Below are 23,802 nucleotides of genomic sequence, written 5' to 3' on the forward strand. Positions count from 1 at the left end.
TAGCCAAAAGTGATGCTCCCAGTTAATGTTTTCCACTTTTTGGAGAAAGTCCTTAGTGTCTTGTATATGAGAAGTCAATCCCTTCACATAGTCTTTTAAAAAATAGTCAACATAGTGAGATACATTTTCCATCAGGCTATTGATAGAGGACACAATGGGCCTTCCTGGGGGTGTTGTTGGGCTTTTATGTACTTTGGGAAGTAGATAAAATGTGGGTGTTGTAGGATTTTTGTTAATAAGGAACTTGGTCTCATCCCAATTCAACAATTTGTTGTTATTCCACTCATAAATGTGTTGGTGAACTCTGCTCTGCAATTTGGCTAGGTAGGTATGATCTACTCTAACATAGCATGTGTCATCCGACAGTTGTCTCATTGCCTCAGTAATGTATAATGTTCTGTCCCATAGTACTACATTACCCCCCTTGTAGGATGGTTTGATGATGATTGAATCGTTATTTTTTAAAGATCTTAATGCCTCCCTCATCTCTGGAGATATATTTTGCTTTTCGGGGGATTTATGTAAGAGTCTGAGCATGTCATTAGCGACTAGGTCATGAAAAAGATCAATGTTATCTCTGGGGAGCTGCGGTCTCTATCTGGATTTGGGTCTGAAGGGGGTCAACTATGGTGTGGGACTGAATATCACTCTCTGCAGATGTAGTGTCTAATGTTTGGGATAGTGTTTGCGTTGGGTCTACTCCACCCTCCTTATATAAGTTATCCAGGATAGCCTGAAGCTCATTTCCAGTTGTCAGTGAAGTACTCTCTATATCAGGGGTCTGAATAACGGATTTCTTGTTAGAATGGATCTTGTGCAATTTCAGTTTTCTGGCAAACATGTACAAGTCTATGCGTGTCTGCGTGTAATCAAATTGGGAGTCTGGACAAAATGTTAACCCCAATTGCAAAACTTTTTCTTCATGTATGGATAATTGTCTATTAGATAAGTTTATTACCGTAAGTTCTTGGCTTTGTACATCCATTATTTGGCTTTCGGTATCTGGTTTTTGTTTCCCACTCCAGAATTGCTTGCTTTTCCATCTCCGCTCTCGTCTCCTTTTGCTCTTCCCCTTCCTCCTCGGCCTTTGTATCGTGATCTTCCTCTGATGGACTGTTCGTTGTCCTCCAGTATGAGGCGCATTTCGTCGGAAAAAGCCGTTATTTCCGAGGTCAATTGTACACTTCCATCCAGTGAGCTTGCTTCAGAGCTTACGCTTGTTCCTGATTGGCGTCGGTCTTTGTCTGCCATTCCCAAGGCCTTATCTTTCAGGAGTGAGGAACGTGGTTTATCGAATTTCTTGGCAAAAGTTAGGATCCTTCCTGACATATAGTCTTGCTCGTCACGCTCAAATTTGCGTTGTTTTCTCGCCATAATGTCTTTCTCAAATTTCTTTATTTTGTCATCCACCAGGGCTAGAATCTTTGTCACCTCAGTTTGGTCAGTATCCTTTGCCAGATCGTCAAGAAGCAGTTGTATTTCTTTCAGTAATTCATCGTGTTCTTCCCATGCATTCTTAACCAAGATCTGCATCATTACTTTAGAACAGGCATTGGTATTTTCACGCCATGCTTTAAGAACCTCAGGTTTGGGTTTGTTCAACGTAGGTACTATAAAGATCCTCAGTCCCCTGGGCACGCGATCCATCTCGATATAGTTTGTCAGAGATGTCACCTCCCACCACCGGCTGAGTTCTTTTTTCCTTAGTCTTTCTAGTTGATTCCCTTTTTGTTTCAAAGAAGGTTCATTTACTTGGGGTGTATTGCCAGCTCCCGCTCTATCTGTCCCATTGGGTGTTCTTTTTTTAAAAACATTTTCTGCCGAAGCTTCCCGCCCCTTGAGGAACTCCATTGCCCAGAATGCACTGCGGCCGCCTGGCCGTTTTCGTACCCGGTTGCGCTCCTGGCAACAGTTGCCAAGCGAGCCCTGGCTGCTGCTTTCATTACCGCTTCCACTTGCTCCGCTTACCAGCTTGTTGATTTCAGTAATTAGTTCGTGGATGCGGGGGAATCCTCAGGCCTCAATCGCACTGAAGGAGATCTCAACGGAGTCTTTAGGCAGCCGGCGGGCGGAGATTTCTTGACTTGACGTCACTTTCCAAACACAGGATTCACTCGAACTTCCCGCAAAGCGAAGGAATGACAAGCCGCGCCAGCCGGGTAAGCTTACAAGTTTTCTTTATTGGGCACAAAGAAGACGCGTTTCGAGCACACTGGCTCTATATATATATATATTGAAAAGGGAAGTCTGGGCTTTGTCATTAGTTTAAATGGCAGAGTCGAATTAGCAGTTAAAACATGCTCTACCAGTCTGCAGTGGCAGTCTGGGAGACATGTTTTACTTTATCACACTCAGGGTGGTAAAATAAGTGCTGCAGCCCTTAAGGGACACTTTACTTACAGGTCCTGGGTACCCCTGGTATGCTAAACTGGGGACTTATAAGTAATTCTACTTATGGCAATTGGGTATAAGCCAATCAAACATACACTTTTGGGGTCCGAGTACTGACACTGAGGTATGTTTAGTAGGCCCCAGTGCACTTTCAAAATTGTAAAACCAGTAAGTAGCATCAGTCCAAAATTCTGTTGGTTATCATGCATAAATAGGTATTTCCATACACCAGTGTTTCCAGAAATCTTTATAGATCCAACAGAGAAGTGACGTTCCTCGGTAATGACAGGTCAGTTAGCAATCATGGCATGGAAAATTTGGGGCAGCAATGCCAAGTGCCAGAATGTTTGCAACATGCTGTATATTTTTCATCAAACAAACCTAGGCTAGTTCCACCTATACGTGATAATCTGATTCCTGGAAAAGATTTTGGTGCAATGAACAGGGTGTGGATCCTGTGGGGGCAGAGTTTAACTTAATAATAAACTTCCTATCTTAGTTGGCTTGGAATGGACTAGCTTACAGGTCAGTAAATAATTTCCTATCAGCCATTCTGCAGGGCATATCCGTTATGTGGGAATTGTGTGGGTCAACATCCAGTAGTATGTAAACTGATGAGAGGAATTAACTAATCTGCCCAAGCCAAAATATGCCAGTTTGTGGGATGTGAATGGTGTATTGATATTTTTGGAAAGATAGCCGGATAATGTAGATCTATCCAGAAAACCACTGTCTGCTAAACTGACTATGTTGCTCTGTTTGACATCCTGTTGAAGGGTGTCAGAATTCCATGCTTTGGTTTTAGGAGGTAATGTCTACTCTCTTGGTTGAGTACCTTTTCAGATTTTTAATTGGTCAAAGACTTTCTCCAAGTGTACATCATCCCCACCTTTCCCAAATTACCATAGGTTGCATGTAGTGCAATGTCTGAAAGGATTGTTCTAAGAAGTTCCGCTCAGACATCAATGGCCAATTATTCATTGATTTGCAGAAATCATATAAAACAGAGACATCCTCACCACTTTGCAGCTGAGTTAAATAGATCACAACGCAAGCTGACATTGTTGTCAGCAGATCTGCAGCACATTCTGCTAGAGGAGCATCATGAAGGCAGCAGATTTGTCCTCGGATTTAACTTTTAAGTACTTCGTTACAAACCTATTGTGAATGTTGCTTCTGTTGTTATGTCTAAGCTTTTAACAAACATTTTCTCAGCTTTCATTCTGGTCAAAGAATAAAACATTTTGCAGCTATTCCTTCAAGAATTTTCAATTCTATTTAGGACATGGAGGCGAGGATTAGCCACCATAGTATTGCTAGTATTATTGTTGTTACTGTTAGGGTTGTTATATGACTATGATTGCTTTTGCAAAGTTCCAGAAATATACAGTATTAAGACTAATTGAGAAATGAAGTACCATTACCTGCCCAGAATATCCACAAGACAAATATCACTTCCGATATTTAGGTCGAGCCTACAGCGCTTGCGCTGCAGAATGATCTGTTGTTTGTACTTTGTGAGGTTTGACTGCTCCAATTGGTGCTGATTGGTTAAGGAGAGCGTCACTCGGAAAAGCTTACATTTAAGTGGGTTATTTTTCTTCTATCTATCACCTTCTAGTGTCTTGCTCCTCCCTTGGAGTATTGGTCCAGTGATGCTTTTGGTTGGCCATCGCAACACGTTCTTTCTTTCCCGCAATTGACCTAGTAATGCTTTTAGTTGGCTATTGCAATGCTTTCTTTGTGTCCCACTAAAGCCCCGCCTCCCCCGCTGCTGATGCAACAAATCTCTTGGACTACTTTTGCGAAAGTTGTATTGAACTCAAATACTCAAGGACTTGGATTAAAATATCATGTTAACAGATCCAGCGTTGCTAAACCATGTCTGCCATTATGACGAAATTGAAGGAAAAAAATCGAAGACATTCATCTTTTGACATGACACCCATACATCTGGAGAAAAGGGTTTGGGTGGAATTTCTTCTATAGATAATGTCAATTTTAGATGGTAAAACTAGCATTGTTGCAGTAGACACAGCAACATAGAATGAGACCACCATTAACGGACGGGGAGTTCATCAGAGTTATTCCATGCAAACGTTCGAGATAATTAGACGTATTTGTATGATCCGGTGTTATCATATTCCTGTAAATTAGTTGAATGCATAAAATTGTGCTAATTCCCTTACCACATATTTATCACACTTTCAAACAGCATTAAATGAGGGCCTGAAAGGAGTCAGCAGATGTGGGCAATTAATTCTGATCACATTACTCAGCAACACTAAAACTAAGAGTCAAAGACAAACTCACCCATAGATTTGTTCCGTGGTCTCCAACAGCTAGGCAATTAGAATGTATCTAGGTCCGTTTCACGAGCGGGCCTACAGCTGATCAGGAACCTGGGACGTGTATGAGAAAGTTTGCTGGCCTCCGCGGTGTGTTCAGACATCAAGGTAAGATGCACAACTTTATTTAGGCTGGGCTGCTCGGCAGGCATTGACATGACTATTAGCCCTGCGCAAAGAACTACAAAAGAATCACCTTTTATACTATACAGAGCAACACTCTGTGCCACTGCACTCTAAGCCACTCTACTCAACACCACTCAACTCTACGCCACTCTACTCTGCACTACTACACGCTATAACACTGCACTCTACTCTGCACCACTTCACTCGTTCCCACTCTACTGCACTCTATGCCAATTCCCTCTATGCCAATGCACCCTATGCCAATGCACCCAATGCCACTGCACTCTACACCACTACGCCACTACACTCTATACCACTACACTCTATGCTAATGCACTCCATGTTCCTCTAATCTACTGTGCACCACTGCACACTATTACAGTACGTACCACTCTATTCTACACATCTGCACTCCAACATGCACCACTCCACTCTACGCCTCTCTACATTACTATGCCCCACTAAACTCTATGCTAATGCACTCTACCCTATTATACTATACACAACTGCACTCTTTGCCACTGCCCTCTATACAACTCCAGGATAGGCCTCTCGACTGTACTTTGTACTACACTCTATTCCATTCCATGTTACTCTACTATGCAAAATGCTCTCTATGACACTGCACCCTACACCAATCCACTCTACTTGTTGCCCCTCTACTCTATTCACTTCACTTCACTCTACTCTAGGACAATCTACTCTATGCCACTCCACTCTGTACTACACCCCTCTAAACCACTCTTTTACAATCTGTGCCACCCCACACCAATATATGCAACACACTCCAGGGCCATACTGGGAACACAAACCAGCCCTGGCAATTCATTCCATACCAAAGCACATCCTTCAACTCTAACCACATGCATCCACTCCATAACACAAGGGTAAAAGACATTGCCATTTCCTACACCAATATCACTAACTAAAAAAAAAATCGAGACCTATTGCATTTATAATGCTTGTTTATTGCTGGAGCAGAAGAGAAGTACGATTAACACGAGAAGGCGGAGAGCTCCTTGTCTGAGAGGTTTCTGCGAGTGGAGTTGGGAGCTGCTCACATTTGGACAGTTGTTAAATATTTTGTCATGTTAGACTGTTGCTGGCACCTGGAAAAGTTACTGTTGGAGTTACAGACTTCATTTAAAAGATTTGAAAAGAAAGAGGCACCAAGATGGTGTCTCCCAGCATTGACACCACGATGAGCCGCCATGAGATAGGCCCACAGGGATGGGTGGAGAGACTGATAATGAGCCATAAGTGTTCATGGGTCAAGTAGTTTATCATATTTTACTATTCTATTGGCTGTTGTTTTTGCCAGTAAACAAAGAGAAACATACTCTTCACCTCTGTCTCAACAGAACTGAAAAATCTGAATGCAATAGCTAGAATTTTCTTAATTTTTTGTCAGGTTGCTATTTTCGTTTTTCATACATTCTCATCCTTGGGTTGAAACCGTTATGTAATCTAAACAGGAAGTAGCATGCGTTAATGTTAAGTGAAAATAGGGAACTGATTGCCCTTCACCAGCTGGGTGCTGCGCATTCTGCATTTAACCTTTCCTGCGAGCTTCTTGGCTGTTGGTAAGTGACTGTTTACTTCGACAAAAACCGTAGAATGCTTTCAGAATTACCAACACATTTGTACTGTTGTTGTTTTTAATCGAGAAGAACGTTTAAGAGTAATATGTTTCCATCATTGATGTTCTCCTTCAGAGAAAAAGTGGCAGTATCTGTGGGTGTGTTTCTTAAGGGTGTGTTGACAGTTCTGGAGGGTTTAACTTCCTTCCGATACTTTTAATAATGTAAAACGCCTCCTGGTTTATCTGGCGCTTCACAGCTGCTGATTTTAGCTTGTTAATTATGAAAAACGAATTTTGATTTCCTGTTATTGTTGGATATTGAATATGCATAGAAAATGAAATGGGTATTATGGACTGGCCCTTCCGGTCTGCTGTGCAGTTTATTAGTGTCGAAGGCTCTTGTATGTGTATGGGTTTTTGGTGAGCTGGGAGGCAGAATCGAATTTTCCGCGAGATTTAAAGACTAGGGCACTGGGTTAGACTACCGCCGAGAAGAACTCTTCTGTTAGGGGCAGTTATGTTATGTTATGTTTGTAGGGTGCACATCATTCAGGAAGGTATCCTGGTGCCTGTGAATGGGGAAGAGTCTGGCATTTCTAAGGTGGAATTCAGGAATTTCTAATTTCGAGAATTTAACTGGTGGATCTGATGTGGTGGCGGAGTTTGTTCCGGGCTTAGGGTAGGATGTAGAAGAAGGCACAACTCCTGGCTGTGGTACCCGCTCTGCGAAGCATATGGATTAGGATTAAGCTAGCAGAGTGGGGGTGCTTGGCTGGGGTGTGAAACTGGATGCAGTTGTTTAGGCAGTCTGGAACTGGTTTGTGTGTGTGTGTGCGTGGGTGTGTGTGTATAGTATGAAAATAGGGTGCTTGTGCATTGGGAGCCAGTGGAAGTCTTTGGGGTGTTTGGATATTTGTGTGCGATGCTGTCAGTTGAGCTTGAGTCTGGCGGCTGCATTTTGTATTTCTCAGTTCTTTGCTGTGATGCCAATGTAGAGCGGATTGCCTTAGTCGAGACTGCTGGTGACAAGAGCTTGTGTGACAGATCTGCGGGTGTCCAGCAGGAGCTGTTTGAATATTTTTTTAAGTACACAATGGTCGATCCTGGAAATATGTCACCATGATCAAGGCTGATCATGATCATGGCGAAATGTCTACCGGTCACGATGCCCAGATTTCTGGAAACACTGGAGGGACAGGGAGTCAGTTGTAGTTCAAAGGACCACCAGGCCATGGACGAGAGGGAGGTGTCCTTGCTGAAAAGAACCAGCAAAGTTTGAGGCAGTTCTTACTCATTCACTCTGCTACCGAGGACTTGAAGCTGCTGAAGTTTGCTTGGGTTGTGGGAGTATCTTCTTATAGAGAAAGGATGAGCTGTGTGTCAATTGCATAGATGATAATCAATCCACGGGAGTGAACTATACTGGTGAGGAGTACTATATGGACTTTGAACAGGGTGGGGCTCATGAATGAGCCCTAAGGAATGCTGCAGATCAGGTTGAGGTGCCAGATAAGAGGGGTGATTGGATGGTTCCGTAGAGGAAGGAGCTGATCTATCATAGTGCTGGGCCACAAATTCCGTGCTTGAGGAGACATGGGATGGGGATTAGATATGAGACTGTGGTGATTGTTGTTGAGATGTCTAGAAGAATGAGGGCTGCTTGTCCTCTTTCCCAATGATGAGGTGGCTGTTGTTGGTGGCTGCAATGAGAGCTGTCTCCGTAATCTTATTTGGCCTGAAGCTGACTTGGGAGGGTTTAGTAGGAGGTTTACATTGATGTATACTTTGATGTAGGTGGCCAGGCATGTGTTAATGAGCTTCTTCAGTAGTTTGGCTGGGAAGGAAAGGAGGGAGATGGTCTTGTATATGGCCATGGTCAGTGCGACTTATTTAGGTTCCTTGGCGAGTGGTAGAATGTTGGCATGTTTCCAGAAGACCAGGAAGGTTGGGGTGGAGAGAGATAGGTTTAGTACAGTTGTGAGGGCTGTGCAACTTGAATTGAGCCCTTTGGCGAGAATGTAGTGTTAGAATGGAGTGCATGGAGCCCATTATGTTAGTGGCTTCCAAGAGGAGATGGGTAGCTAGAAGGTCAGCGTTGCTTCTACAGTATTGCTGTCTTTGGAGTAGAGGGCATAGAGAGTGGAGTGATCCTGATGGAGGGCGCAGTTGTAGATGATGTTGATTTTATCTGAAAAGTAGTTGGATAGTTGTGCAGAGACTTGAGACCTATGAAAGGGTGATGGTGGTGGAGCTGGTGAGGAGGTGGCTGAATTACTTCACAATGGTGACAATTTAATTGGTGGAGTTGAAGCTATTATGGATCTTCTCCTCGAGCTAGGTGCTAGTGTTGTTGTGGGAGTGGCGCTACCGTCACTTCCGCTGCTTACAGTGAGATTTCGTGAGTCCCTGAGGTACCAGCTGGCCCAAGTCTATAGGAGAGGTGTGTGCGTGATTCTTAGAGCAACCACGGAGTCAACACAGGAGGTAATCCATCTGTTGAAGTCCACAATGGTACCTGGTGGGCCAGCAGGGTGGGGGTGTTGATGCTGGGGCTCTGAAATCCATACTACTTCAGCGATTGTTCCAGTGGTGTTGGCACTTGAGGTGTTGACAGTTCTGGGCTGGACAGACATATACTGGCTGAAGTGAATGAAGAAGGACCCCGTCCAGATGAGAGAGGTCTGCTCTAATGTTGGAGAAGTTGGTGAAGATTGGGATGAGTAGTTATCCAGCCATGCGGATGGAGTTGTTCACCTGCTGGGTGAATCCCAATATAATGAGATCTACTGTAAGAGTGGTGGAGTTGGAGTCGTTCTGATCCTCTAGAAGAATGGTGGAGTTAGGGTCAGTCTGGTCCTCTAGGCAGAAGTTGAGGTTGCCGAGTAGTATAAAGGAGATCCGTGGCTCAGAGGGATTAGGAGGGGGCGATTGTGGAGCTGAAGTTGCGCCTGGGTCCAAGGCAGTTGTAGTGAAAAGCTCCTCCGTTTGTGGTGTTCGAGGTGTTGATTTTGAAGACCATGTATTTTAGCCAGTTACTGGTGCGATCTGAGGTGATGGAGAACTTGATTTCTTTGTGGGTTATTGGTCTGGTCTGATGGAGATAGTGTGAAACTAGGTAGAGTACACTGTGCTGTGAGGTTTAAATGTTGATTTGACTCTAACTTCAAATCAACAATACAAGTTCTCTTATTGCATTGCTACCAAAGCAACATATTACTTACTATAAGATCTGGAGTGGGATCCATGCCAGTGGAAAATCTGTACGTCCATCACAAAGTTCAAGAATTGCCAATATTTCCCATGGTCATTCCTATTGTCCGATATCCTCTTGATTACTGAGAACTGAGTACCAATCAGCACTTGAATTAACTGTGACAGAGAAAGTCATAAAATTATAGGAATTCATATGTAAGAGTCATTCCATGTGTAAATTCGCCCATGATAATAAAAATGCTTGGAGGAAATGACTGCTGTAGCCCAAAAATGCAAGCCAATATTTTCTTGAGGCTTCAGGTGGTGTTTTCTAATTTTCAAATCTGGGAACAAAAACATACGGCGCTGTCCTTCTAGATAGATGGCATAAGGGAAGGGATGCAGAGAGATACCCAACGGAGATGTCCTTCCGCTAGTTTAAAAACACTTTGGTAGATCACAATCTGAAGTCCTAGTTTAGTTTCCAAAATGAACTAAAAGAGCTTAATTGAAGTATTGGCATCAAGAAACAATTAAATTGGTCAATGTGCAGTCATAAGCACGCAGACCCGCAGGGGCTGCAAAGGTGGAACTCGAGTGACTGATGAATTCTACCATATTAATCGGTTGAAATACAGCATATATATAGACCAAGAAATAGCCACCCTACTGTGAAGAACGTACACTAGGCAGGTCACAGAATTGTTTAAATAGATAGCTCGGGTATACTGCTTTGGTCACAGAACCCCCCCCCCCCTTTTTGTTATTTAAAGTTCATACCTTTCAAACCTATTGGAAAACAATGAGCTATGTACACTACTGACATGAAAGGGCTGCATGAAATCTTTAATGTATAAGGTAGAACGTTTGGACTTTCCCCAGTCCTAATTGTGCTCTAGTAGCAACAAAAACAAAAAAAGTTGGTTGGGGTATAAAAACATTCTTATTAGCAAAGCCAAATACATCCAATGTGTTACTTCAAATTCCTGGGCTATCTCTTCTCCAGGCCAAACACTCTTCAAATATCCAACAGAACAATGTTTGGCCCCAAAAGTGACAAGAAACGAGATACGCCTGCAAAACAGCGGATTAACGAACTGCCAGGGTGATTTGCAATTCTAAGATATGCAAATGAGTTATAACAAGCAAGTGATTTATGACCAATGAATGATTTATGAGAAATTATTTATGACAAGTAATGCAAATGATTTATGACACCAATTTATGACTGTTCATGGCACAAATGATTTACGATGCACAAATGATTTATGACACATGGTTTGTGATGAGCAACCCAAAATGATTTATGACACCCGATTTTATGATTGATGGCTCATGATAATGATTTATGGCCCTGGCCCTGGCCCTGGCCATAAAATTATGTCCAGGGGATTTCAAAATGAGTATGCATATAAGGGTAATAGACTGCGGCCAACAACGACCACAAAACTGCAACGAGTGTTGGCTGTCTTTGGTAACAAACATGTAAGAAGGTTTGCATGTCATCCTGGAGTGGGCACAGAGTGGGTGTTAACCTTAAACTGATTGTGCTCTTTAGGTCCATCCTACAGTCAGTGCGCATGCGCTGCTCTGCGAGGCATGCAGTAATCGCTCCATGGAGTTCTGTGGAGTTTGAGCACTACTACCACTTTTTTATTGGTAGCCTGGTCAGCCTTTTCTATTTAGAAGGGGCGGAAGCGTCTCAATATGCGGGGATGTTATTAACTTGTGCGGTTTTTATTTACTTTACGGCTTGAACCAGGGCCGGCCCTAGGCATGTGCAAAGTGTGCACCTGCACCGGGCCGCCAAACCCCAGGGGCTGCCACGACGAGGATCGGATCGGAACGATCTGATACATCGTGGCACTGGCGGCCCCCTGGCAAAATTTGGCGGCCTCTGGCTCCGAGGGGCCCCTCCGCGGCCGTGGAGCAGCTAGAAAGGCCGAAAGTGTACAGGGGGTTCATTTTTGCGCAAAACCTACAGGGACACACACAGGCACTATGAGGAGAGACAAAGTGCCATGAAGTTCGGAACTGGGGAGGGGAGGCACGGCATGGGGAGGAGCTGCGTGTAACAACTTGGCCATGGCGCCGGAAGGGGGAGTGGGGACGTAAGGTCACGTCCTGCTGCCAGGGTTTTGAGGGAACCAACTGGGAGGTACAGGCTGGCTGCAGGGCTCACTGGTTTGCAGGCAGCAGTGCCACCGGAATCATGGTGCTTGGCTGGCTGGCAGCACTACAGATCGGATTGCACCTTCTGCCGGGCCGCCTGTTGCAGTGAGGCTAAAATATCTATGGCTGCCCCCTGCCAGCCAGTAAATAATTATTTCCGAGCTGGAGGGCCGGTCGAGGGAGAGTGCTGGAGCCTGTATCTGACTGTGACCAGAGCGGGAGGTACATGCAGAGTGAGGCTGCTTCTCATCGCAGCTGTACAGGTCTCCGCAGTAATAATGGGCCCTATTTTCTGTCATGTATACAGATGAGCATTAAAAAATTGAGTAAAGTCGAGACAACACCCTCAGAGAAGCAAAGAGCAGGACCACTAATGTCAGTCATGCGCATTTGCAGCGCAACAATTAAAAGTGCGCAATAAGTCGTGACCAGTAAAAAAAAAGACCGGAGCAGGTGCCTTGCTCTGTGGAAGGAAGGTAGGCCCAAGAGAAGCGGCTAGTACAGAGTGTTGCTGGGATTTTGGATCAGCAACTTAGACTGCACAAGGTAAGGCTGAGTGAGAGCAGATGCGTAGCTGTTTGCCAAAAATGTTTTCATTTTTCTTGACGGATATGGCCTCTATCGAGAACACATGACTCAAAATTAATGTTTTCATATTAAAACAAACAGTGCAGCCTGGTGCGAGAGGGGGAGAGGGATAATGACAGAGAGGAGAGGGCTAGAGATTGAGCGCGTGAGAGAGGAGAGGGATACAAAGAGACAGAGAGGGGAGAGGGATAAAAGGCTAGAGAGGATAGATAGGAGAGGAATAAAAGGATAGAGAGGAGAGGGATAGAGAGAGAGCGTGCGAGAGGGGAGAGAGGGATAAAAAGACGGAGAGGGATAGGGAGCGAGCGCATGAGAGAGAGGAGAAGAATAAAAAGAGACAGAGAGGAGAGGGATAAAAAGAGACAGGAGAGGGATAAAAGGATAGAGAGAGAGCGTGCAAGAGGGGGGAGGGTTAAAGACAGAGAGGAGAGGGCTAGAGAGCAAGCGTGTGAGAGAGGAGCGGGACAAAAAGAGACAGAGAGGAGAGAGGGATAAAAGGATAGAGAGGAGAGAGAGAGCGTGCGAGAGGGGGAGAGGGATACAAAGAGACTGAGAGGAGAGGGATAAAAGGTTAGAGAGGAGAGGGATAGAGAGAGAGTGCGTGCGAGAGGGGGAGAGGGATAATAACAGAGGAGAAGGATAGAGAGCGAGCGCGTGAGAGAGAGGAGAGGGATAAAAAGAGACAGAGGGGGGAGGGATAAAAAGAGACAGGAGAGGGATAAAAGGATAGAGAGGAGAGGGATAGAGAGAGCGAAATCGTCGTGGTCACACACAGAGGAAAGCTTGCATTGTGAGATTTAGTTGCCGTAGTAGTTTATTCAAAAGACTGACGTGTTTCGATTGGAACGCTCTTTGTGGTGGTATTTCTGATATTTACATGTGTTGATCGTCTTCATTGCTTAATTTTGCCCGCAAGAAAGTGTCCCTCATAGTCATTGAAATGTCACTCATAATTACACTGAAATTATGAAAATGTCACGCATGGCAATCTGAAACCTTGGCAGCTATGAGGACGAGATGGGTGAGTCTTCCCCCGCCCCATCTCCACTCACAGGGCTACCAGCAGCATGTGTGCTGACCTCATTGTACCCCTTGTAGTTGTAGATATGATTTTTTTTTAATGAACATGCCTATTTGTTTAACAATAACCCCTCCCATTGCAGGCTCAGGTCTCCTGCATTTTCAAGCATGTGCTACTGTGGAGCTTCTCCTATTAGGGGTCGGATTTAAAGGCGTCTTGTTTCTTCCGCTATTCAAAAAGTCGTGCTTCTGTGGATGGGTGTTTTTTGGAGGGGGCACATGCATTGCCAGCCATGTGTTTAAAGAGCTTGGAAAGACCTCGTCTTGGCAATAAATAGGGTTATAAATAAAAAAGTACGTGTTCATTTGTAAAGTGACTTTTCTGTCTTTATTCCCTTTAATTATCAGTCATGGATCTCATCATTCAGGCAGCCCTAGAACGCAATTAAAGTGCATTCTATTTGTATTTGCTGATCGAAGAATGCACAGATAAGTGCTGAAAATACAGCTTTAAGTGGCTGCTTATTTTGTCGGTGGGGCAAAGTGGTAGGTGGTGGGCCGGGCCACTGGGGGGGGCCCTCATTGTGCTTTGCAGGGGGGCCCCCTCAAGTTTCGTTACGCCACTGAGGATAGAGTGATCTGCGGCAGCGCGCAACCTCAACCTACCCTGCTGCTTGACTTCCCCGTGTGCGTAACTAACTTGTGGGACTGGTGGCGTATGACTCTCTCTGCACAGCCCAGCCATTTGGTGGTCGTCGGAGTCGGACAAAAGCTGAGCGCCCCCTGAGCTCAGACTGAGAATAAAGTGAAGAAGTGTGAACGCACCTGCCGGGTAAGGGCACAATAGATCCATTCTCTCAGATGATTGATAATGATATTTCTGCACACTGTTTGTGGCACTGACTGACTATCGCGACGTGTCATGGCAAGCAAGCGAGTCATACGAAGATAGGTAGCTGGGCGTGAGTGTAGCTGTTAATGCTTGAGGTCGGAGGGGCGAATTCACTGTAGCCGGGAGTTTTGCCGCATCGAGGTAGGCCGCCCGCTGTCTGTCTTCCAGTGGCAGCGCCGCCGGCCACTGATATCCTTTAGGCCCATCTCCGCCTGTGCCTGCAGGGCCTATAATAAAGGTGGAGTCGGGGGCTGTACTATTTTGCAGTAAAATAAGCGGCAGTATATGGCTCCCAGCCAGTGAGCGGAAGGCCTAATCATTGCCGAGTATTACATTTCGGAATCACTGACACTTTCTCCGAGGGGGGCCGCCGCATTCAATTTGCCGGTGCCGCATCCATCGACTCGTAGGCCGCTGTCTGTCTTCCAGTCAGTGGCAGCGGGCGCGGCCTCCCATGTAAACTGGTGGTGATTGATTTCTTTAGGCCCCCTGCTCCGTCTGTGCCAATAAAGGTGGAGAGAAAGGGTATTTCTGCTCTATTAAGCGGCAGACAGTTGAAATATGGCTCCAAGTCCCAGCGACTCCTGGGGGCCCCTAGAGCTCGGGGGCAGGGGAGCGACCGGGCCAACCCGAGCGCTTTCAGTTTCACACAGCCAGGCGCGGGCCCCGGTGGAGCGGGGAGAGCACCTATGGTTACTCCAGCGGAAGGAACTCGCTGCTATCTCTCTCTAGCAGTCCTGCTGTCCGTTACTGGGACTCACCCAGCTCTGCCAGAGCACCTCACTCCTCAGCTGGGGCGTCCCGTAGACACATGTGAGCAAATTTTGACAAAAGTTAAACGCTTCTTGAGTCACGAGGTGGCTATGCAGTGTCTGCAACGGACGTGGCCATCCACCGGTATACAACGTTTACCACGCATTTTTTACCACGCACTACACTTACAACGCAGGCATTACCACGCATACCATTACAACGCATTGCGCTGCGGGGCGCTCTAGGATAGGGAATAAGTTTAATTTTATATCCAACACCTTCCCTAGTATCCACGGGGACTGGAGTTGGAATATAAAATTATACTTACCACTATCCAGCACCTCAAAGCGCTATGCGTTGTAACGGTATGCATTGTAAATACCGCGTTGTAATGGTATGCGTGGTAATGGTATGCGTGGTAACGTCATACATCCCATCCACCAAGTGTAAGACACAATATTCGATATGGCATCGATATTACTGTTTCTGTGCAAAGAGCCACCGATTAATTTTCTGTGGGGGGATGTGGGGGTCCGGTGCCCCTGTCATGGCCCTGGCACTGCAGCTGTCTGTGCGCCCAGTCCCTCATGTTGTGTCACAATGCCCTCCTCCTCCTAAATTGTATCATTCTCAGACGAATTCGGAAGGGTAGGAGCAGCCGCAGGTACTGGTCATCTAACGACTTTTCTGGAAGTATTATTAAAACACCTTCCTGAGCTCCGCCCCGTCCGGACCCCCTCTTCCGGGGCCACCACCTACGCTCCCTGCACAGGGCCACCATGAGCCTAGAGCCGGCCCTGCTTGAACTACATCTTTTTTTCTTCCTAACAATGACCAGCCCCTTCGGACCTGTCACGTCCTCCACCTTGCCCAAAAAAAGCCCAACTGAAATAAATTACTATGCCGGTGAGACCCAGAGCAGGGTGAGCACTGGGGTGAAGGCCTCGGTACCTAGGTAGCCTCAAGCCCACATTCCTAGTAATGCTGGAGGGGTTGCATCTCTTTACATCAGAAGCCACAGTCCTGTAAACTGCATATCTGTCATTTTTTTAATGTCTCTTTTCAGTCAATTAGCCGACCAATTGCACACATTTTTACCCCTTCCCCCAATTCTCTGATTGTTTCTCTCTCCACTTTGTGCCCTTAATGGCAAATTGTCAGCATTATTAACTGCAAAACGGCTGCCAGACTGAGCGGAAGGAAGAGGCAACTTGCCAAACACACTCATGTCTCATGTAATTGCAGGCATCCTTTTCTGCACCTAGTACACTTTGTTCTTTACAGCCTTTACTGCTAGGGACGGCGAATCACTTCACATTCTCAGCCCTGCTGAACTAATAAAAGATGCAGATTCCCGTCTCTGCTGCCCTGTGTTACAAAAATAAACATCACACAGGCACATGTGTGTGCACAAACACATACGCAAACTCGCGGACACAGAGACATATCTGTAGGGACACACCTTACAGACCTGCCAGGCAGGTGTTCTGATAATCCTTGCACCCCTAGACAGCTGGCTGCCGGGTAAGTGTATCTAAATTACCTTAATCCTGCTTTTAAAAATCGCATTTTGTCTGCCGGCGATCTTTCCCTGAATTTAATTTAAAACACGAGAAATGTTAATCTGTAGTTTCTGCAATCACATAGAAATCTGATTATTTGTCAGAAGACTGAATGGACAGGGGATGTCGTTACCATATGCTTGCTGTTGTACAGGACTTTAAGTGGGATGACAAAACTGGGGGTCTCTCATAGGGGTGTGACCGCTGTAATTAAGGGTGTGGTTTAAAACAAAATAAGCTAAAAATCTGTGCTTAGCATTGTGCCTCCAGACTGGTATTTTTCTGCTTCTGTTCATTCATCGATACATATAATTATAGACCAAGAAACATTACACCTTCAAGCCAGGCACTATTGGCTTTGTCAATGGTTGTAAGTTGCATATAATATTGAAAATGCTACTCGCTCTCGTGGGCGAGGTTGTGGCCTAAGACTAGATAAGCCAACTTTTGAGCTGAGAAACAGGTTCGAAACTGACCTCATTTGAGTCAAAAAATTAATGTGCCGTTGTGTAATGTAAACTGGTGCTCAGGTAAAGCGCGCCAAGTTTGCGCTATATAAAGCTGAAACATGAGTCTCTTTGAAGTTATATCAAAGGCAAAGGCAGTGAGGTGTTGTACTATTGCAGAGTTGAGTTTTTTTCACATTGAGGGTAAAAATCGAGGGCCCGATAGGGACCGTCTCTGCACCTGGTTTTAAAAACTGCCGGTGCTGAGCACCGGTAGGACCCAGCCCACCTAAAGCCCTGCTGTTGTAGTTTGCAAAACAAACTTTCTTTGTATTTGTTTTCCTTTTTAAAAAAATGTTTTGTTTTGGTTCAGCATATTGTTGTATTCGGGTGGGAGCCTGAACCTTGAGAGATTCCAAAGAAACATCAGTGAGCTGAGATGTAAGGAAGTAAAGGAAGGAGGAGGGCCCCCTAGCCAGGGGCATGTTTAGGCGGAGCCTAGAGTCAGCACACATGTGCTGCTGAGCGAGGAATGTTGTATTCTCTCTGTGAGGCTTGACCACACAAACTTAGCTAACAAACATTGGCAACACCAATTTCTCCACCTAAACACTTATAATGTCCCAAAGGCGAAACCTATTGGCTATGCCAATGCTTGTTTATATTTTGTGCATTAGTAGCACAACTAATGTAAAGGTCGCACAACTGTCTTATAATATTCTGTGCCGTCTGGGATTATTTCCTGTTGATGCTCACTTTTCTTCTATTGACAATCTGGAAGTCCTTGGATTCAGTCATTCTTCTGTGTAAAAGCCAGGATTGTTATCCGATTTTTCACTCCTTGAACCAACAGTTCACATCAAGCAGTATCCCTACGAGACGAGCATGGCAGCCCCACAGTAAGATAAGGCAGGCATTAATGGCACCTCCTGGGATAAAATAAAGGTGACTACCACTCTCCATCACTACCAGTGCTTTCCCTCTCTGAGATGCATGTGGTTGTACATAGATATTGGACTGAGCTTTCCCTCTTGGGCTAGGACATGATCTCCTTAGATGTAGGTTTTGAGCCTCATATTGAGCATTTCCCTCACTTTGGATAGGCCCCTGGCTTCACTCTTCATCTGGGTGCCATTTGTGTGAAAAGAGGATTTTAACCCAATGGGCGATCTCCTCCGTGGCATAGCCAGACGATGAATTTCACCGTATTACCTTCTCCACCACTTCCCAGATGCGTTATTTTCTCTGGCCATGCCAGGGATGTAATCCTTTCAGCTTTAGAGAGATTGGCTAGTTTATTGGGGGTAAGGTGTGGGCCGATGCGTGTAAGAACGTTTCAGCATTCCAGTTTCTCCAAAGGAGAAGGCCACAGCTAGGACAATTGATGCGTTATGAGACCTTCGAACCCAGTGAGATTGCTTACATCAACCATGTAACGGTAGGTCTCAAGTGGAGGAGACGTTCGAAGGAGGAGGTGTGGTGGTGGTGGCCACCATTGTGATGCCCATCGGGAGCCCCAGGCTGCACCTATGATGTCTGTGCTAGGAAGGGACGTGCTGGTTGCATCCCCGTTAGCTAGCAACCCATGCAGGTGAGTGCAAGCAGGAGCAACTGACGGATGAATGGGAAAGCCCAGCATAGGTGCTCTTGCCGGATCCCAAAGTAGATGCTGCCAAATGGTGCATTTTACAGTCCTATTTCCATTAGATATTATCTAAATAACCACAGCTTTCACAGGCAGTGCAAATCATTTTTGGTAGAAAAGGAATTTGCTATTTGGACGCAAAGACATATTTTGCGCCATAAAACAGCAAGAAATGCTTGGTTTGCAGTCTAGGTAATTTGCATAATGTTTCCAAACATTTGCGTGATTAAACAAAGGTAAGTTAATTTAATTTCACACATTGTATTTAAAAAGCTCAGGCCCTATAAAAATAATTGTATAGGATCTCATACAAAACATACTGAATGCCTCAAATAGTAACAGGGCGAGACAGGCTGTCACTTCTCACCCCAGCAGCACTTCTAGGAATCCTTCCTGGCAAACAGATCAGGACTCCTCTCGCGCACACCTATTGTCACCAAGGGTATGAGCCATCAGAAAAGCCTCAAAAAATCAATTTCCCCAAAAACATATGCAGCTTCAGCAAGCCCGCAATGAGTGCTTGAACTTTGTCTGAATCTAAAAATGCCTCCTGTCAGATTTTTTTAATTAAAAATAAAGCGAAGATAGTAGCAGGATCAAATACATAGAAGGGAACTATATCCACACCAGCATAATAAAGGTTTCAGGTAAGTCTTCTACTCAGGCTTATAATGCAAGAAACTAACGAGTCTGCTCTTTGAGTACCTTGCTGTAATATTAATATTAATAATAATAATAATAATAATAATAATAATAATAATAATAATAATAATAATAATAATAATAATAATAATAATAATAACAATAATAATAATAATAATAATAATACGTATAAAGCGCACAGCTACCCCGGATGGGGTGTCCCGGCGCTAATACGGACAATGATAGAGAAAGTGGTCAGTATACCATAGTCATTACGAGTAAAGAGCCAAATTTTCAGGGCCTTTTAAAATTCTTGTTCAGACTGCAATGTGCGCAATTGAAGAGGAAGGTTATTCCAGCCTTAAGAGGTCCCCACCTCGAAAGTCCTTCCCCCTATTCTGGCTTTCGCATAACGGGGGATGGTAAGGTATCGTTTGTGGTTAGACTTAAGATATCTGTTCTGCTCGTAAGGGCGAAGTCTCTTCCTCAAATAGTTTGACACCCTTCCTTGAAGTGCCCGAAAAACAAATGTAAGAACCTTAAATTCAATGCGCTTGGCCACAGGTAGCCAATGCAGTTGTCCCAGGTAAGGAAAAATACGCTTGCGAAGAGGGACCTTGCAGACCAGTATGGCCGATTAATTCTGCTCTTTCTGAAGACTACAGATCAGACCAATTGGCAGACCCATATAGAGACCGTTAGCATAATCAAGATGGGAAGTGAATAGAGCATGCACGACGGTTTTACGTGCTGACTGAGGCAAGTAATCACTGAATTTCCTAATTATTTTTATCTTGTTGAAGCAGGCCACAGATACTTGCTGAACCTGGGTGGCAATGGACATTGTCGCACCTTACTCATAGATTCTTAACTGAGTTCTTAGGAGTGGGGGGGTCCTAAATCAGCTGGCCACCATAATGCAGAGGAGGGTGTTACAGCTTGATTAAAAAACAAGACCTCCGTCTTGTCAACATTAAGTGTAAGAAAGTTAGTGCTCATCCAGGCAGAGATGTGTTTTAGGCATAGTTTCAGAGAGTCAAAGGAAGGTGCTGACACTCCCCTGAAAGTAAACATCAGTTGTGTGTCATCGGCATAAGATGTCACCTTGATAACAGTGTCGGTGATAAGCTCCGCAAGAGGGGTCAAATAGATGTTGAAAAGTAGCGGGCTCAATGCCGACCCCTGTGGTACCCCCCACTTTGGGGGTTTTGCGGTGGAGGTGTAAGGGGGGATCGAAACCTGTTCTACTTGGCCAGGTAGGTAAGACGCGATCCAGTCAAGCGCTGTCCCCCAGGTGCCGATTTGCTTTAGGTGATCCAGTAAGATGGAATGGGACACAGTGTCAAATGCTGCTGACAGGACGAGCAGTACCAACATTAGCGCCAAACACCCATCCACCGCCCATCGGATGGCATCTGCCATCTCAATCAGCGCTATTTCTGTGCTAAAACCAGGGCGAAATCCGGACTGGGAATCATGTAGTATGCCGTTTGACTCAATAAAAGCTGCCAACTGCTGGTGAGCTAGCTTTTCATGGATTTTAGCAGGTGCCGGCAATAGAGAAATGAGCCTACAATTACTAGTGACCGTAGGGTCAGCATTAACTTTCTTTAAAATAGGAAAAAGAAATGCATGTTTCCAGGCCGTTGGAAAGACCCCCTGTCTCAGTGAGGCATTACAGATGGCATTCAGGGGGGGATTGAGCAGCTCAGCCTAGGCACAATATTGTTTCACAGGCTTGGGATCGCCAGGTGATTCGGATTTGTATTTCTGGAGTTCCCCCATGGAGGCTTCTAATGAGACAGTAGCAAATTCCGAGAACACTGGCTGAGTGTCGCTAGGGCTATTAAAAATGTCCTCTCCAGAATGAGGATGTGCTGCTGGGAAAGTTGTAGGGTTCTGGGATATTTTCTCCTCAAAGAAATCTGATAGCTTATTACAAAACTCCTGTGATGAGGTGATAGAGTGGGTAAGTGCTGTTAGGTTAGTGAAGGACTTCACAACCTTAAAAACCTCTCTGGAAGAGTTCTTGGCATTGGCAATGCATTCAGTAAAGAAATTTCTTTTAGCTCCGCAGAGTAGTTTGTGATATTCTTTAAGTGACTTTGCATACTCCCTCAGTGTGGTGACCATTCTTTGTATCTTTGTATACAGAAATGTCTATGTCTCCCTGCCTGATATGCAACCGTCCTCCAAACTCTAAACCGGGCCCTTCAGTAAGATTAAGACTAAGGGCCTGAATTAGAGTTTGAAGGGCAGAGCAGTGCCTGTCAGACCCCCTCAGCATGGGACCCACCGACCTCGGCAGCCCTACCAGTCCCATGGACCATGCCCAAAACCTCGCCATTGTACTCAACTCCTCCCTGTCCATGACCCAAAAGGTCAATGCTGCCGCCTCCAGCTGCTTCAACACTCTCTGCATCCTCTGAAAGACTTTCAAATGGGTACCCCCGAGTCAAGGAAAACTGTCACCCATGCACTCATAACCAGTAGACTGGATTATGGAAACGCCCTCTACGCTGGGATCAACAATTCTCTGCTCCGCAAACTCCAGATCATACAGAACACCGCAGCTAGACTTGGCCTCAGCATCTCTCGACATGAAAACATCACCCAACAACTGCAGAACCTGCACTAGTTCCCCATTGAGAAGAGAATAACTTTCAAGATATTCACCCACGCCTACAAATGCCTCTGCAACACCGGACCCCAATACATCAAAGTGAGAATCTCATTCCACATACACAAGAGAAACCTCCAATCCGCCAACCTTGCCCTTGCGGAAACCCTGCGCATCCACAGAGCCATAACAGGTGGAAGAGCCTTCTCCTCCATTGTGGCCTAGACCTGGAATGAGCACCTGATCGCCATCAGACGTGCCTCCTCTCTGAACATCTTCAGGAAGACTCTCAAGACCTGGCTCTTCCACTGATCAGAGCTGCTCACAAACCAACACCCCCCCCCCCCCCCCCCCCCCCCAGCACCTTGAGACCCTTATGGGTGAGTAGCACGCTTTAAAAACCTCTGATTGATTGAGAGTAAATTACTCCATCACTCTGTTGGATATACCATCCCCCAAATTGAGAGATCGACGTTGGCCTGGTTGACTTCTCTATACTTTGACAGGAACCGCTGTCATAGTAGTTCCTGTCAAGGTTGTAAACGCTTGATGGACAGCTCAATCAAGCATGATGGACAGCTTCATCAAACATGATGGACTGCTCTATAAAACATGATGGACAGCTGTTAAACATTTACAAAGTTATTTTTTTAACAAACTCATAAACTAGGAAATAAATACCACCTTGTTTCAGATGGAATGTTTGCAGTACTTAATTTGTGCCAGTGCTTTCAGGTGCTGAGCACCGCCACTTTTTTCTCAGGGCCGGGTCTATTGTAGGGGTGGGCAGAATTAATCATTCATAAACATTTAGCACGGGAAATCCAAATTGGTGCAAGCTGAATGCTTTCAATCTAACATGTTCTCCTCGATGTGTGGGGCCTGTCTTGTTTCGGGCTTTTCTGGTAAGACCTGCACTTGTTTTTACGTTTTATCAAGTTAGGGGAGGGTTAAAGAAACGCTGGATCACCGAGGCAGGAGGAGTGCCAACACTCATGCTTTGCATAAAGAGCACTAACTCCTAGACCAGCCGAGCGCCAAGGCCATGTACTGGAGTGGCCAAAAACAATACAAGTGGAGCAGGAGAGAGATAAGACACATCCCACTGCCGAGAACCATGCACACACACAGAAGTGTACAAGTGGAACAGCAGAGCCACGCGCTCTACCCACAGGCTGGGCTGTGAGCTCCTGCGGTGCCTCCTAAGCTCTGCTCTCCATTCACCCGAAGTTCAAAATCACCTGACCTGATTCAGAGGAGATCCCAAACACCGGCAGGTCTGAGATTATTTTGTTAACATTGCCCTGGATAGTACATGCATTGAGAAGGAAACGGCAGAGAACAGAAACTGAAACCATTCAGCACAAGTGCTCACTCACACCGAAGGCCATTCTTGCTCAGCCAGGGACAATCATGTAAAGCGCTCCAATATCTTCAATTTAGATAGCACTATATAAAACTGCAGGAGAAAAACCGTGATGCAGTTTTTGAGCATGAATCCCTTTATTCCACCCCGTCACACCCTCCAAAACATGCCCAGGGTTCTTCTGAGACACTACAGAATGCTCCTTAAGAGCTGTATGGTCCGGGGTACCATTTTATGCCAGGTGTAATGTCACTTTTGGTGCACAAGTTTGAAGCTGTTCTGGCAAATATGTCATTCATAGCGCTATTTGTTTTGAATGGCAGACTGGGTCAAGAGCATTGCTTATATAGTGATATTTATTGGTGGTAAATGGGCAATGGGAGCGTCCAACGACTGCCATGTCAGTGTGCTGTGCGGAGAGATTGTGTTTTTTCTTGTTTTCATGCAAGTGTCGCAG

The 23,802-nt window shown here is 45.3% G+C and overlaps 1 protein-coding gene across 1 annotated transcript in view; it reads left to right on the forward strand.

Moving 5' to 3' along the window:
• Window positions 1-6,371: 6,371 nt before the first annotated feature.
• LOC147712614 (uncharacterized) overlaps window positions 6,372-23,802 on the forward strand; it is a 268,396-nt gene continuing 250,965 nt past the window's right edge. The window contains exon 1 of the mRNA XM_086923318.1: window positions 6,372-6,448. The gene's annotated coding sequence lies outside the window, so the exon portion shown is untranslated. The remainder of the gene's footprint in view (window positions 6,449-23,802) is intronic.

The sequence above is a fragment of the Lissotriton vulgaris genome, chromosome 5 (assembly GCF_964263255.1).
Source record: "Lissotriton vulgaris chromosome 5, aLisVul1.2, whole genome shotgun sequence".
Taxonomy (NCBI): Eukaryota; Metazoa; Chordata; class Amphibia; order Caudata; family Salamandridae; genus Lissotriton; species Lissotriton vulgaris.